Consider the following 11,836-nt stretch of genomic DNA (forward strand, 5'->3'; position numbering starts at 1 on the left):
CTTGTGACAAATATCGCATAAGATAAGAATATTAAAACCTGGCATATGAATAAACACTTAGACACAATAAAGGCAAGTCTTAATTTAGATACAATAAAAAGATAAAAATGCAGGGACAAACAATATGTTTAATTCAAATAAGATAGCTATGATAGAAATAACCAAACAAACTAGCTCACATGACTGTTTATGACCTTTACCCTCTATCAAGTGGTAACAATCAAGGCCATTTTGTTCAATATTTCTGGATATCAGTAAAGCGCATTAAGGTGTGCTTACAGTTGCGTTCATGTCACATCAGATTTTCCGATTTCTAACCAACTAACAAAGGGAGAAATAAAATTATTTGGCGTGGATTTTCTTCAGTACACGTTGCTAACAGTGACACAGAACAATGGCAAGCAATTCTGAAACCCCACAAATGTCTTTCTATTCATTTTACTTTTGGAAATCCAGTATCTTGACATAGCGTGTTACGGATTAAAGGTGTAGGCTAGCAAAGGTGCAGCAATCCAACCAACGATGTGCCTTGAACGCGCACACCGGGAGTGAAATGAGCGTAAAGGAGGGCGGGAGATAAAAAAAAAAAAAAGAGCGACCCTTCCTCCTCCCACTATTCATTACATCGTGTTAGTCAGCCGGTGTGTGTAGGTTTACTCACACAGAGTCGAGGAGACACGCTTTACTTACAGAACGGACCAAAAACCTACCGAAAACATGGGACGGGACATCTTTTAGCGAGAGCGAGACGGTCCGAACTAACTCGGCTCTTTTCTTCGGTGGTTTTCGGTGTAAAACTTCGCCTCTGTCAGCGTTTACCGGCGTGCTTCGCCGGGGGAAAAGAAACGAAAAGCATTACATTTACAGTGGACGTGAAGGCTAGCTCTGAAATAAAAAGTGGTAACAGCCCTCGAGACAGGTGAGTAACGGTGCTCCTCACGTTTACCCGTAACGTTAGGTGGATTCAATGAGAGCTTTTGGGACAGTTTTTCCCCTAAACATTTTGCAATTGTATGCCTCATTGTAATGCGTTTTAAAAGTGACTTTTGACCACGTTAACTAGTGCAGATTGAATGTATATTGTATAATGCAAGTAAAGCTTGCAGAAGCTGAATGTGGACTCCATTTGTCTAAAGAAGGGGAGCACTCTTGCCACTTACTTGCATAATTCATGACACCATTATTATTTTTTTGTTTGTTTCAAGATGAATGCCATTTAGATGTTCCTGGCGTGTTAGTATACCTAGAGCAGATTTCAGTGTAAGGATTATGGTTGGCATTCATGTTATGTTACACATTACATGTGTATTCTGGTAAAATTATAGGTGTTTAATCATCTTAAACCTTTTGGAGAACACCCATTTGGTCCAGTTACCGTTAACGTTACGTTACGTCCTTCTTTGCTGTTTTAACACTTACCCATCTGTCACTATTACACCTCCACTAAAAGCAGCTCACACTTACTTGTTTTTGTTCAGAGCTTCAGTTTACAAATGGCATTTATTTGCATCCCAAAGGCATGTATATACTGTATGACTTTCAAAAGGGTTTGGAACCAATTTAGTCAGAGTATCAGTAGATGTATGACTCAGGCCAATTTGAGATTTAAGGACCTCCTTTTTATTGCTGTTTATTTACAACATCTATAAATGGATTGAAAGGCTTTGGAGTGGGGTGTGCTGATGAAGACTGTTCTTGAACCTTTGGGCTTCTACAGTACTGGACTGTATATGCTTGTGTAGGTGGGGCTCATGTCCATAGGGCAGAGAGCACTAGGACAATGTTTTCAGGTTATGGCATAGAAACTTGTAGTGTATGACACAATAGGAAAATAAACATTAGTCTTAATATTAAACCACTTGGGTTGTGGCTGACAAACCATGAGAAAATGGAAAAATGTGGGAAAAAAGTAACATTTACGTTTCTATACTTTTTAATTTGCTTGGATCATTCTTGATTTAGAATTGTTAGACTAAGTGAAGACTAGAGATGGATGTAATGGGTCAGAACAGGGAGGAATGTGGCGTGCAGATACACCTCTCCACTAAATGTACGTATGTTAGAATTTTTAGTCATTATTTACAGCTTTTAAACAATTTCTTTAGCTAGTGTTCAAGTTTCATGCATATTGCTGTTGGCTGGAAAGTACAGTAGATATGCTGCTGATCAGATACTGTAGTACTGAAGCGCTGCACTGCACAGACTAGCTGAATGTCCATTTGAGATTGGTATTGATTCGGTGTCCTGGCCATTCTGCTTTGCCCTGCTTATGTAACTGCCTCTATGTACTTATGTTTATGTCCTGTGTCCTTAAATAGCAGCTTCTAACAAGAGAAACAACACTCATCCTACAATAGAAGTGTAACCCTGTAAGATGTTTGCTAGCTTCATGTGCCAGGAGAAACACACCTGATGATCTGTTGAAACTAGAGATGAGATGATGCACAATATTGGATATTTTAATACTATTAAGAAATCTTGAGTGATATATGACTGGGAAAAAGTCTTGTTTGAAAGTGACAAAATGCAAAACGATGCAGGTGCATTTTGAAATGTTTTAACTAATCGGTTTGTAATAAATGTCTCTCCTGTTCTACTAGTATTAATTATCACATGCATTAAAAAGATGACAATGTGCAAGCACTGTAAAAAGCTTAGCTATAAATCCAACTGACTGGCTTCTCTTCTGTATGATTTCACGAGTCACTTCAGACCTTATAACCGTGCATGAGCTTCTAACTGAAGCTGTGTGCGACATTCGACTCTAGTAGAGAAGTTTACAGTCAATGATGTGCAGTTACATAATGAAGTCTTGCTTCTGAATGTAGTCCACAACAGACTGAACTTGGGTGATTCAATAACATAGTGAAAATCTCTTGTGTTTTTGCAAGACCAGGTGACAAGTCACCTCTTTATCTACATGTGATAACACACTTAGTCAGCGTCAGGCAGTTCGCAGCTTTCAATCTATTAAAGACCACAGTGGCTGAGCTTAAGCTGTTCATATTTTACGCATATGTTTGTTCTGTAACTGATAATTTCATGTACAGTGACTGAATGATCCTGCACACTGTACTACAGAATTGTGAGCCAAACAAATAAGAGCAATCTCAGATGTACAAACACAACTGGTCCAGACAGTTGTGTATTTGCAGTTCCAGACAGCAAATGGTATAATTTCCGCAATGTTTTGAGAAGGTCAGCGTTCTGCTGTTCCCGAACAACTCTCCTCCATATCAGACATAGTACTTTGTTTGCAGTGTAGCTGAACCTGTCACTGTGGACAGGTTCACTGGTCAGCAGCACATGAGATCTGTGTGAGGTCAGAAAATTTTGAACATTTTTACTTCCCTGCCTCACCTGCAGGTAAAATCTTCTGAGCCAATTGTTTAATAAATGAACTCCCACATGTACTCAGAAGGCTTTCTTTGCTAGTTTGCAATCTGAGCTCCCTTCAAAGCCAAATACTCAGACAAACTGGGAGGTGCATGGTTATTTTGTTGAAGCTGAGGCTCCCTTTTGAGAAAAGGTAACAATGGCTCCTTGACTGGATAGCAAGTCTTCTTGTTTTCTTTTCATTCTTGTTAATTCCAGATATTTGAGATCCACTACCTCAGAGTTCAGATGTTCACTTTAGTAGCTATGAAGGAAGAAAATTGGAATCGGCAGGGCAGACTTAAAAAAAAAAAAAAAAAAAAAAAAAAAGATAATAATCTACCAAGAATATTGCAATTGGTGCATGTCTGTAAAATGAGTGACCCTTTCTGTGGCTTTATCTTCTGTCCATATCTGCATATCATTCTATTCATTTGTTACTAGGAACACTTGTCTTTTGTGTAATAAGCTTTAATATAATTAAAGAAGCTAAAAGTTAACATAAGGAGAGAGCTGAGTTTCTCTCTGAGAAAGCCAAATTCACCACAGTGGCACCTGCTCTTCTGGCCCTGCTTTTTGGGCTCAGACAGCAAAATCACAATGGACAGAACTCGATGTAATGTCAACATGCAGATGGTGGCGAAGAGCCCTCATGCAGACTTACAGATGGCACCTTGATGAAATGTTGCAGTCCACCCACTTTTTTCTTTTTCTCTTGGCCGTAGAAGACGGTCATACAGGGGAGGCTAGATTTAATGGAGTTGTCCATTTGCCCACACAGTGTAACAACGATTCGTGCAGTGTCTCTGCATGCCACAGATGACTTTGTCAGTTGTTTGCTTTCCAGCCCACAGTATCAGCACTACAGTATTACCTATGATTAGGAGCTAACCCCAGAATGCTTTCTCTCAGTCCTCTGTTATAAACAGGCCAAGACAAGTACAGACAGAGCTCATTCTGCCATTGCTTTTATTTTTCTTGACACCTCACAGTGGACAGCACTTAATATTGTGTGATTAGCAAATGGATTGTGGAAGCACTACCCCAGATTAAGTTATGGAAAAAAAGGAGGTCCAAAATTTTCTGCCAGGAAGCACTTTTGTCTTGAGCCCTGAAGTGCCAAAGAATGCTGTCACCAATTTCACTGATTACTACAGCTTTGCTCCTCTAAGAACTAATCACTGAAATCTCTTAAATGCTCTCTGCTTCCGTCATACTACACACATTTACTGTAGTAAACATTTGAGTGATTGTGATTTGCAGAACGGTGATTCTGATATTCAAAGCAGCAGGGTGCAGACGATTGAAGTGTCTTTTATTATCAAAGCATTAATAATCAGCAAGAAAGAATGTCATCTAAAAGAAAATGAGACTATAAAGCTGTTTTTAAAGAAATATCTTCTTAATATAAGGCTTTAATATATGGAGTCAGAACATTAGCAGCTTTAAACCTTGGTACTGAAAAATAAAACTTGCTTTGAACACAAAGCTGTAACTGAAAAGAGAAAACAGAATTTAAAAATTGTACTGAGTTAAACAGCCACTGAAACATATTTAGAATGAAATATGTTTTGGCATAAACAGTGGCAGAGTAGGGCTTTGAGGGGCGAAGCTAAGAAGAGCATAACTGTGGTCTGTTTCCCTTTAGCGGTATCATTACACTCAGTGTTAAAACTCACTTTTAACTAACATGCTGGTGTGGCAGAGGTCTGCTGGCGCAAGTGCTAATGTTAGCTGTAGCTAACATCAGCAGTGCACAGCTGCTTCTCATAGACTCAGTTGGATTTCAGGGCTTTCTGCTACACGCTAGTTTTAGAATGACACCATGTGGAAGTAATGGATTTTTGATCTGCCTAGAGTGGTAAAATGGCAGTTAGTGAGCTTGAAGGTTTATATGGGCATCAGGGACACTGACGATCAGCTTCCTGTGTTAGTTCTGTTTAGCTCTTTTTTATCTTGGCATTCTTCTCAGTGGGAGTGCTTCCCTTCACTTTCTCTCCAGATGTCTGAAATCACAGGCTGTACCAAAGTTGATGAGAAAATGTTGTGCAAATGTATATTATGCAGACAAGAGTCGGTGTCATCCAGTCTCTTAAGGTGATAATTATTCAAGCCCATGCACCATCAGCTGCCTAAACGGTGGCACGGGTGATCAGAGGTTAGCACAGTCTCCACACAGCAGGAAAGTGCTAGTTTCAAACCGCCAAAGGGTGACTGGGGCTTTTCTTAGTGACGTTTTCTTTTCTCCATTCCTCATACTCCAAAATGAATACACTAGGCATTAAGAATACTCCTGCCTTTGCACTTGATACATAGTAGACAGGCTCTAATAGATGTTGCTCAGAATATGGATTCCTGTTTTAATGGTGCATTGTGTGACACCTCCAGTGAAAAGCGCTATCTAAAATACTGATCAAGCCTTTCATGAACAAGTCCATAACACTCATAATATTGCTTTATTGGTTACTGTATCAAGCTGTTACCCTTCTATCTGATCACCTTTGCTCAGAAACCAAACTCTCTTCAGAAGGAGGCTGCATACTATACAAGTCCACACCTTAAAGTTTTTTTAATCTCCAGGTGAAAAATGAGTGTTTATCATTTTTATTCCCCCTCCCCCAAAGTCACTTTTTTCATTTTGTTTTGCTTTAATAATGGAAAAATGGCACCTCCTCTTCCTGCTTTCAAATTTAAAGATTGATTGGATTCATTTTCCTGTGATTATCTCTGACCCATTTTTTTTTCCCTCAAACTGATGAGCTGTCAGTGTGATGGGCAAAGTGTCAGATTGTCTGAATGTTCTTGTACCCACCTCTACTAGTGCTGGTGTTTGCCTGTTGGCCAGCTTGAAAGTATCTCTCCTCACCATAATTATTCTTCTAGCTGCATTTAATGAATAACTTTGATATGCTCCGCTCAGTGTGACAGTTGTTTCTGCCCCATCAGGCTATCACGGACGGCACAGGCAGTGTGTGTGTGTTTTGGCTGCATTCACACAAAATCCTCCACACAGGGTTGTTAAGAGGTGTGACTGGGTTTATTTTAGAACATAACCGTAGTGAAACAGTCACAAAATAATGTTTAAATTCTCTGCTTCACTTTTTTTTCCTCACTGCCACAGCTCCCTTTTTCATTCACTCCCTAGTTCTCTCCATCTTGCACGTGAACCTCCAACCCCCTATTCCGCCTCATCCTATTTATACAGGAGGTAGGGCGAACTCATCTGGGCAAAAATACTACCTCTCATTGCAGCATTTTGGAGGGTCAACATTGCCAATACTGTACCTTTTACACAAAAAGGTTAGGTGGAATATTCCTGCATTGAATGTGAAATGTAAAAGGCCCTAATAAAGTGGAAACTGTGGTTACCCTAGAGCCACCACAGATCAGTCAACGGTCTCCCAAAGTAATGAAATGCTACCACCAGATGCCTGGATAGGGTGGATACATACAGTGTATCAGTGACTTGTGGTGAGGTTGACAGCTGGTGAGGCACTAACTCTTTTACAGTCAGATTTACAAATACAAATTGTCTGTTAACAGACAATGCGTTGTTTTATATCTCATATCAGCATTCTTCACACAAACGTGACCCATATTTAATTTAAGGTTAAAATTTATTCCAATTGAGCTTATTTCTAACCAGAAATAATAAAAGTTTATGGTCTTACCTTTACTTGTACACGAAATCCATTTGTCAGCTGGTATGTATTACAAACCCTTTTACCATTCGAATCCAATATTAAAACAAATGTTTTCAATAAAGAAGATCCTTCTGGACAAAAATGTCCAGACTGTCAAAATGTTTTGATTGAAAGTCCTCATCTTGGAAATGTAATCTTCCATTTTGATAAGGCGGATTGTAAAGGAAATATAAACAAGCACGAAGAAGATTGTAGGTAGCGCAAGAATCTGTGGGCTCACTAGCGCCCTCTGCCTTGAGCCAGGCGTACTGTTTGCCTCACTGAGTAACCTTTTTACTGGGTTTTATGGTTAATCTGCGAGCCTAAACACGTTACAGAACTACATTTTATACATTATCCAGATTATGGCAAGGCAGAGCATATAATCAGAGTGTTTGAAAGCATTTTATTTGCGATATATAGAGGGACAGCGACACTATTTGCATCGCATACAGTTTGTGAGGATTACACGATCCACCGAGAGGCACAGCAAAGTGCTGCCTCATCGCGCATCTCCATGTATTTGAACGGGACATACGGAAATTCTGCTATTCTTTATTGAAAAAAAATCCTTCAACATCGGATTCGAACGGCAAAAAAGGGCCTACAACACACACCAGCTGACAAATATTAACATTTATTATATTTTATGGTTAACTTTTTTTCTTTTCAAGATTGACAGGGGAGGCTCTGCCTCACCTGCCTCCCCTGACCGCACGTCACTGCAGTGTATATCAAAAAAAAATATTGTGCATTGGCTGTGCATTATATTTCTCCCACCCAGTATAGGTCTTACTCTGTGGAACTACTGTATCTGTGAACAGCTTGGGTAAGGTGATGTTTTCTGCATATCACAAATCGCCTTCCTTCTACATGTGTGATAACTGTGTCTGTCACTGACTGACACAGCTGACGTGTTCTGTTTGAGAGTGGTTTGCAGTGGAACTTAATGTCAGACTCTGGATGAACAGAAGCTCTTGGCTTTAGCGTGTGGCTTCTTCATCCTCTGCCACACAAAACTACTGCACTTTCCTGTTGCCTCCAGGTTTTGTTTCTATATGACAAATTTTGAAAGGAATGGTAACTTAGTTGTAACTTTCCGATCAGTTCTTCAGTATACACATAACAGGCTCTGCTGTATTGCGCAGCCTTTTCAATTTACCATATTGGCCTATGTGGGGTGGCTTGTTGTGTCCTAACCGGAAGGTTGGCGATTACATTCCCGGCTTCTCCAGTCCGCGTGTTGAAGTGCTCTTGAGCAAGATGCTGAAACAAATGCTGCAAACATTGTATTATTTAATGAAATCCATCGTATGTAGTCTGCATTATGGAGGCATAGGGACCTAAAATAATACTAAGGCAATGTGCCTTCACATGCACAACTTTCTATGTATAAACTTAATCTAGCAACAAGTTGGAGGCAGATTAGTCCCCTTCCTTCTCATGAACTGCTGAAGGAGCTTTGTTTTGTACAGTGCACACTTTCGCGCACATACCAATTGCCAGTTAGAACGCGTCTCCAGATTTTTGGATTCTGAGGATAGTCATGCTGCTTGGTTTGATTTGAATTTTTTATTCTTTCAAGCATGTAAAGACAGTTGATATGTCGAAACACATAATTTTACACATATCCAACAAATGCTAATCCAATATCAATTTGCTTATACCTAGTACATGCTTGAATGGAGTAGGAAGAAGTCAGACTTATCCAGTCCTACCCCATGACATCATCTTACCATCATTGGTTTGCAAGCAGTAAATGATTCACTTCTACGCACACACATATTATACTAAAAAAAGAATATAACAGTGTTAACATTCTTACATCACACAAGTATTATACTAAAGAATGGTTACAAAATGTACACCACACCCACAATTGTCCATATAATTAATCATTGAGCCTGTTCTTGCATATATCTTGATTGACACATACCTTTATATTTATGTTTAAACTTGTCAATTCTATTACTATTTTTTATGTCCGCACTTAAATTGTTCCATAGTTTTACCCCACTTATGGAAATACAAAATCACTGTTTCAGGGCAAGAGGAATAAAAGAAAGCAGTGTGAGCACTCCACTGTCTGTGCTGAGACAATTCTAACAGCTCTGAAACAGTGACTCGCTCAGTGCTTGTTATAATGGGATTTATCACCCATGTGTCACTAATCAACTCCCTCACAGGCATCTTCTGATGTCACACGGTTCAGCCAAGTCTCCATGGTGCTTTGTTACTTTGTATCTATTGCACATTTCAAAAACCAGTTCAGATAATTTAAACATGACAAGGTTCAGAAAAAGATTAAATGTAGGTCAATTTTAAAAAGTCAATATATTCCTTAATGTACTACAGGTAGAAATTTGTGTGTTGTATTTAATCATTCCTTTTTATTTTAAGATTTACACTGGTGGGGTCTGTCACTGTGAGCAAAGTGTTAACATCTAATTTGGACTTTGTACTTGCGAATTTCAAAAATACACACGTTTTTGAGCTTTGGACCAAAATCCTTGAAATATAATTTTTAGCTTTTTTTAATCTAAGTTGTGAATAGAGTGGCTCAGAATGATGCAGAAGTCTAATTTTGAGTCTCCTACTTGTCAGGACACTGTGTCCTACTCTCCAGGACAAGATAATGAATTATATGTGAATTTTGGACCCACAATGGAATTACAGTATTTGGCTTCATAACATTATTCATAATGCTGCAAGTTATGTCCTTTTGAATAAGGCTGAAGACAGAGAGAGCAGCTTACTGTATGTGTGCGTCCTACTAATTAACATACAGTAAAATATCATAACATCTAATAGTAGACCTCCAATAAATATATATTACTATTGTGATGTTTAGAAACCTATCTCCTTTTGAAACCAGCCTGAGTTCAGCCACATTTGTTGTTTCAGCACTACAGTAATATGAGTAAGAACACCATACACAATCCAAAATGACAATACATTCCACAGTGTTGCATCACCAGTTATCTAACATTTAATAAATACATCTGAGGAAGCCAATAATCAAATTTTATATGCTTCACTGCATTGGTAATAAATGGGACTTCACTGAAACAGACATCACTGTTACTTTGCAAATTACAATAGTGCTTTGAATGATGTTAGGTATAATATGTCCCTTGAGTTATTTTTCTCAGCAATGCTTGGCCTTCGTTCCCATAGTTCTCTGCTGTTTGGCCTCTCCCCCAATTCCCTGGTCAGAAAAAGGCCGTTGTCTGCTGGGAAACTGCTGAAGCATTTCCTCGCCTATTCACTGTTTTCCCTCACTGTGCCATTGATTGGAGGAAATGAGGCAGCAAAAAAAAAAGGTGACAGTTGTGTTTAGGGGTTTTTCCATACACCCCTTATAAATTCTCTTGTATACAACTTGTTACAGGGACATAAATGTAAAGAAGGCTGATTGTTAGGAAATCTTTGACTACTTGTTGATTTTGCTTGATTAATCCATTCTGTTAAGAAGGGATCATGTAGATGACAGGAACTGATGGGGTGTGTGAAGTTTGACAGAACAGAATCTGATGCACAACCAGGTGACTGACTACTAGTGCAGAAGTATTTAGATGTTGAGTCCAGAAAACCCAGTGCCACTTGACTCCCTTTCAAGAACCTTAATATTTTTTTTCTAGAAGACGTCATGGTCTCAATCACCTACAGTAATTTAGGTCTACTAATTAATGTACATGGTAATTTGGGGCGTTATTGTACCTTAAATAAGATTGTAGCGCTTGGAGAAGGCTGTAATATCTGCCATGCTAATCTTAGCATTAAGGCAGTTTTAGCTGTCTATTAGCTTGTCTGATTATCAATGGCTGATTCCTTCTCTGGTGCACATGGTGATATTTTTAGTGTTTTTACACAATAAACAATGTAATCAACCACAGCCAGGAAGTAGCTGAAATCCCTTGCCAGTGTGTAACAACATTTCGTAGAACATTAGGCAGCAGCAAGTGTGGTTGCTGCTTTCAGTAAAGTAGCGTTCAGCCCAAGGCAATGGGGCAAAGGCAAGTGCCCTGAACTCCAATGTTAAAATGATGGCTACAAATCTGGGCTTCAAACAGGCTCCACTGCGAACCAGTGGGTGATGCTACGCCTCACTACATCCACTTTATATGGCATCTGTGCAAGTATAGAGAATAGTGGATTTTTCTTATGTTGTGCTCTGCAGTTTTAATAGTTTTGAAAGTTTCAGTGTTTGTGTCTAATTGTGACAGTGGAACCCACACTCCTTATCATGATAACATTTCTGCACCTAGATCAGAGGTGTCACATGCATGTTGGCAAAATACAACGGTGCAACTGCAGAGTTGTGGATGAATATCACCTTCCTGTGCAGAACATTACTATTCATGCTTTTTAGTTTTGCCAATCCATTATAGTTAATTCAAGACTGAGCTGTGTCCACTGGGCTGTATTTAGCTGCTGAGTTTCTGGTAAGGCATTATGCTGATAAAGGGATTAATTGCAGCACATTTCTGTCTGTATTTTCCAGCCTGGAGGAAGGTTGGGACATATTAATCAGGAAGTAAAAAAATGGATGAGCCTTCCATTGGTGACATATCTGTGGCTTCAGTACCACACTGTCTAATTATGATAATATCCCACAGCAGTGGGTGAATTAAAGAGTTATCTGATTTTTCAGCTCAACTGAAGTAACAATAATGTGATATTTTTTACTTTGAGGATCCAAGTGAGCTATGAGTAGTAGAGAGTCCAGCTGGATCCGATGGTGGGGGAGGAAGCTGGACAGACTTGGCAGACCCAAA

The 11,836-nt window shown here is 39.2% G+C and overlaps 1 protein-coding gene across 3 annotated transcripts in view; it reads left to right on the plus strand.

The window, feature by feature from the left end:
• Nucleotides 1-575: 575 nt before the first annotated feature.
• gdpd5b (glycerophosphodiester phosphodiesterase domain containing 5b) overlaps nt 576-11,836 on the plus strand; it is a 51,180-nt gene continuing 39,919 nt past the window's right edge. The window contains exon 1 of one of the 3 annotated variants that reach the window (XM_020600300.1): nt 576-919. The gene's annotated coding sequence lies outside the window, so the exon portion shown is untranslated. The remainder of the gene's footprint in view (nt 920-11,836) is intronic. The other 2 variants (XM_020600301.1, XR_002274979.1) reach the window with 2 other exon arrangements.

Source organism: Monopterus albus, unplaced genomic scaffold (assembly GCF_001952655.1).
Source record: "Monopterus albus unplaced genomic scaffold, M_albus_1.0 scaffold46.1, whole genome shotgun sequence".
Taxonomy (NCBI): domain Eukaryota; kingdom Metazoa; phylum Chordata; class Actinopteri; order Synbranchiformes; family Synbranchidae; genus Monopterus; species Monopterus albus.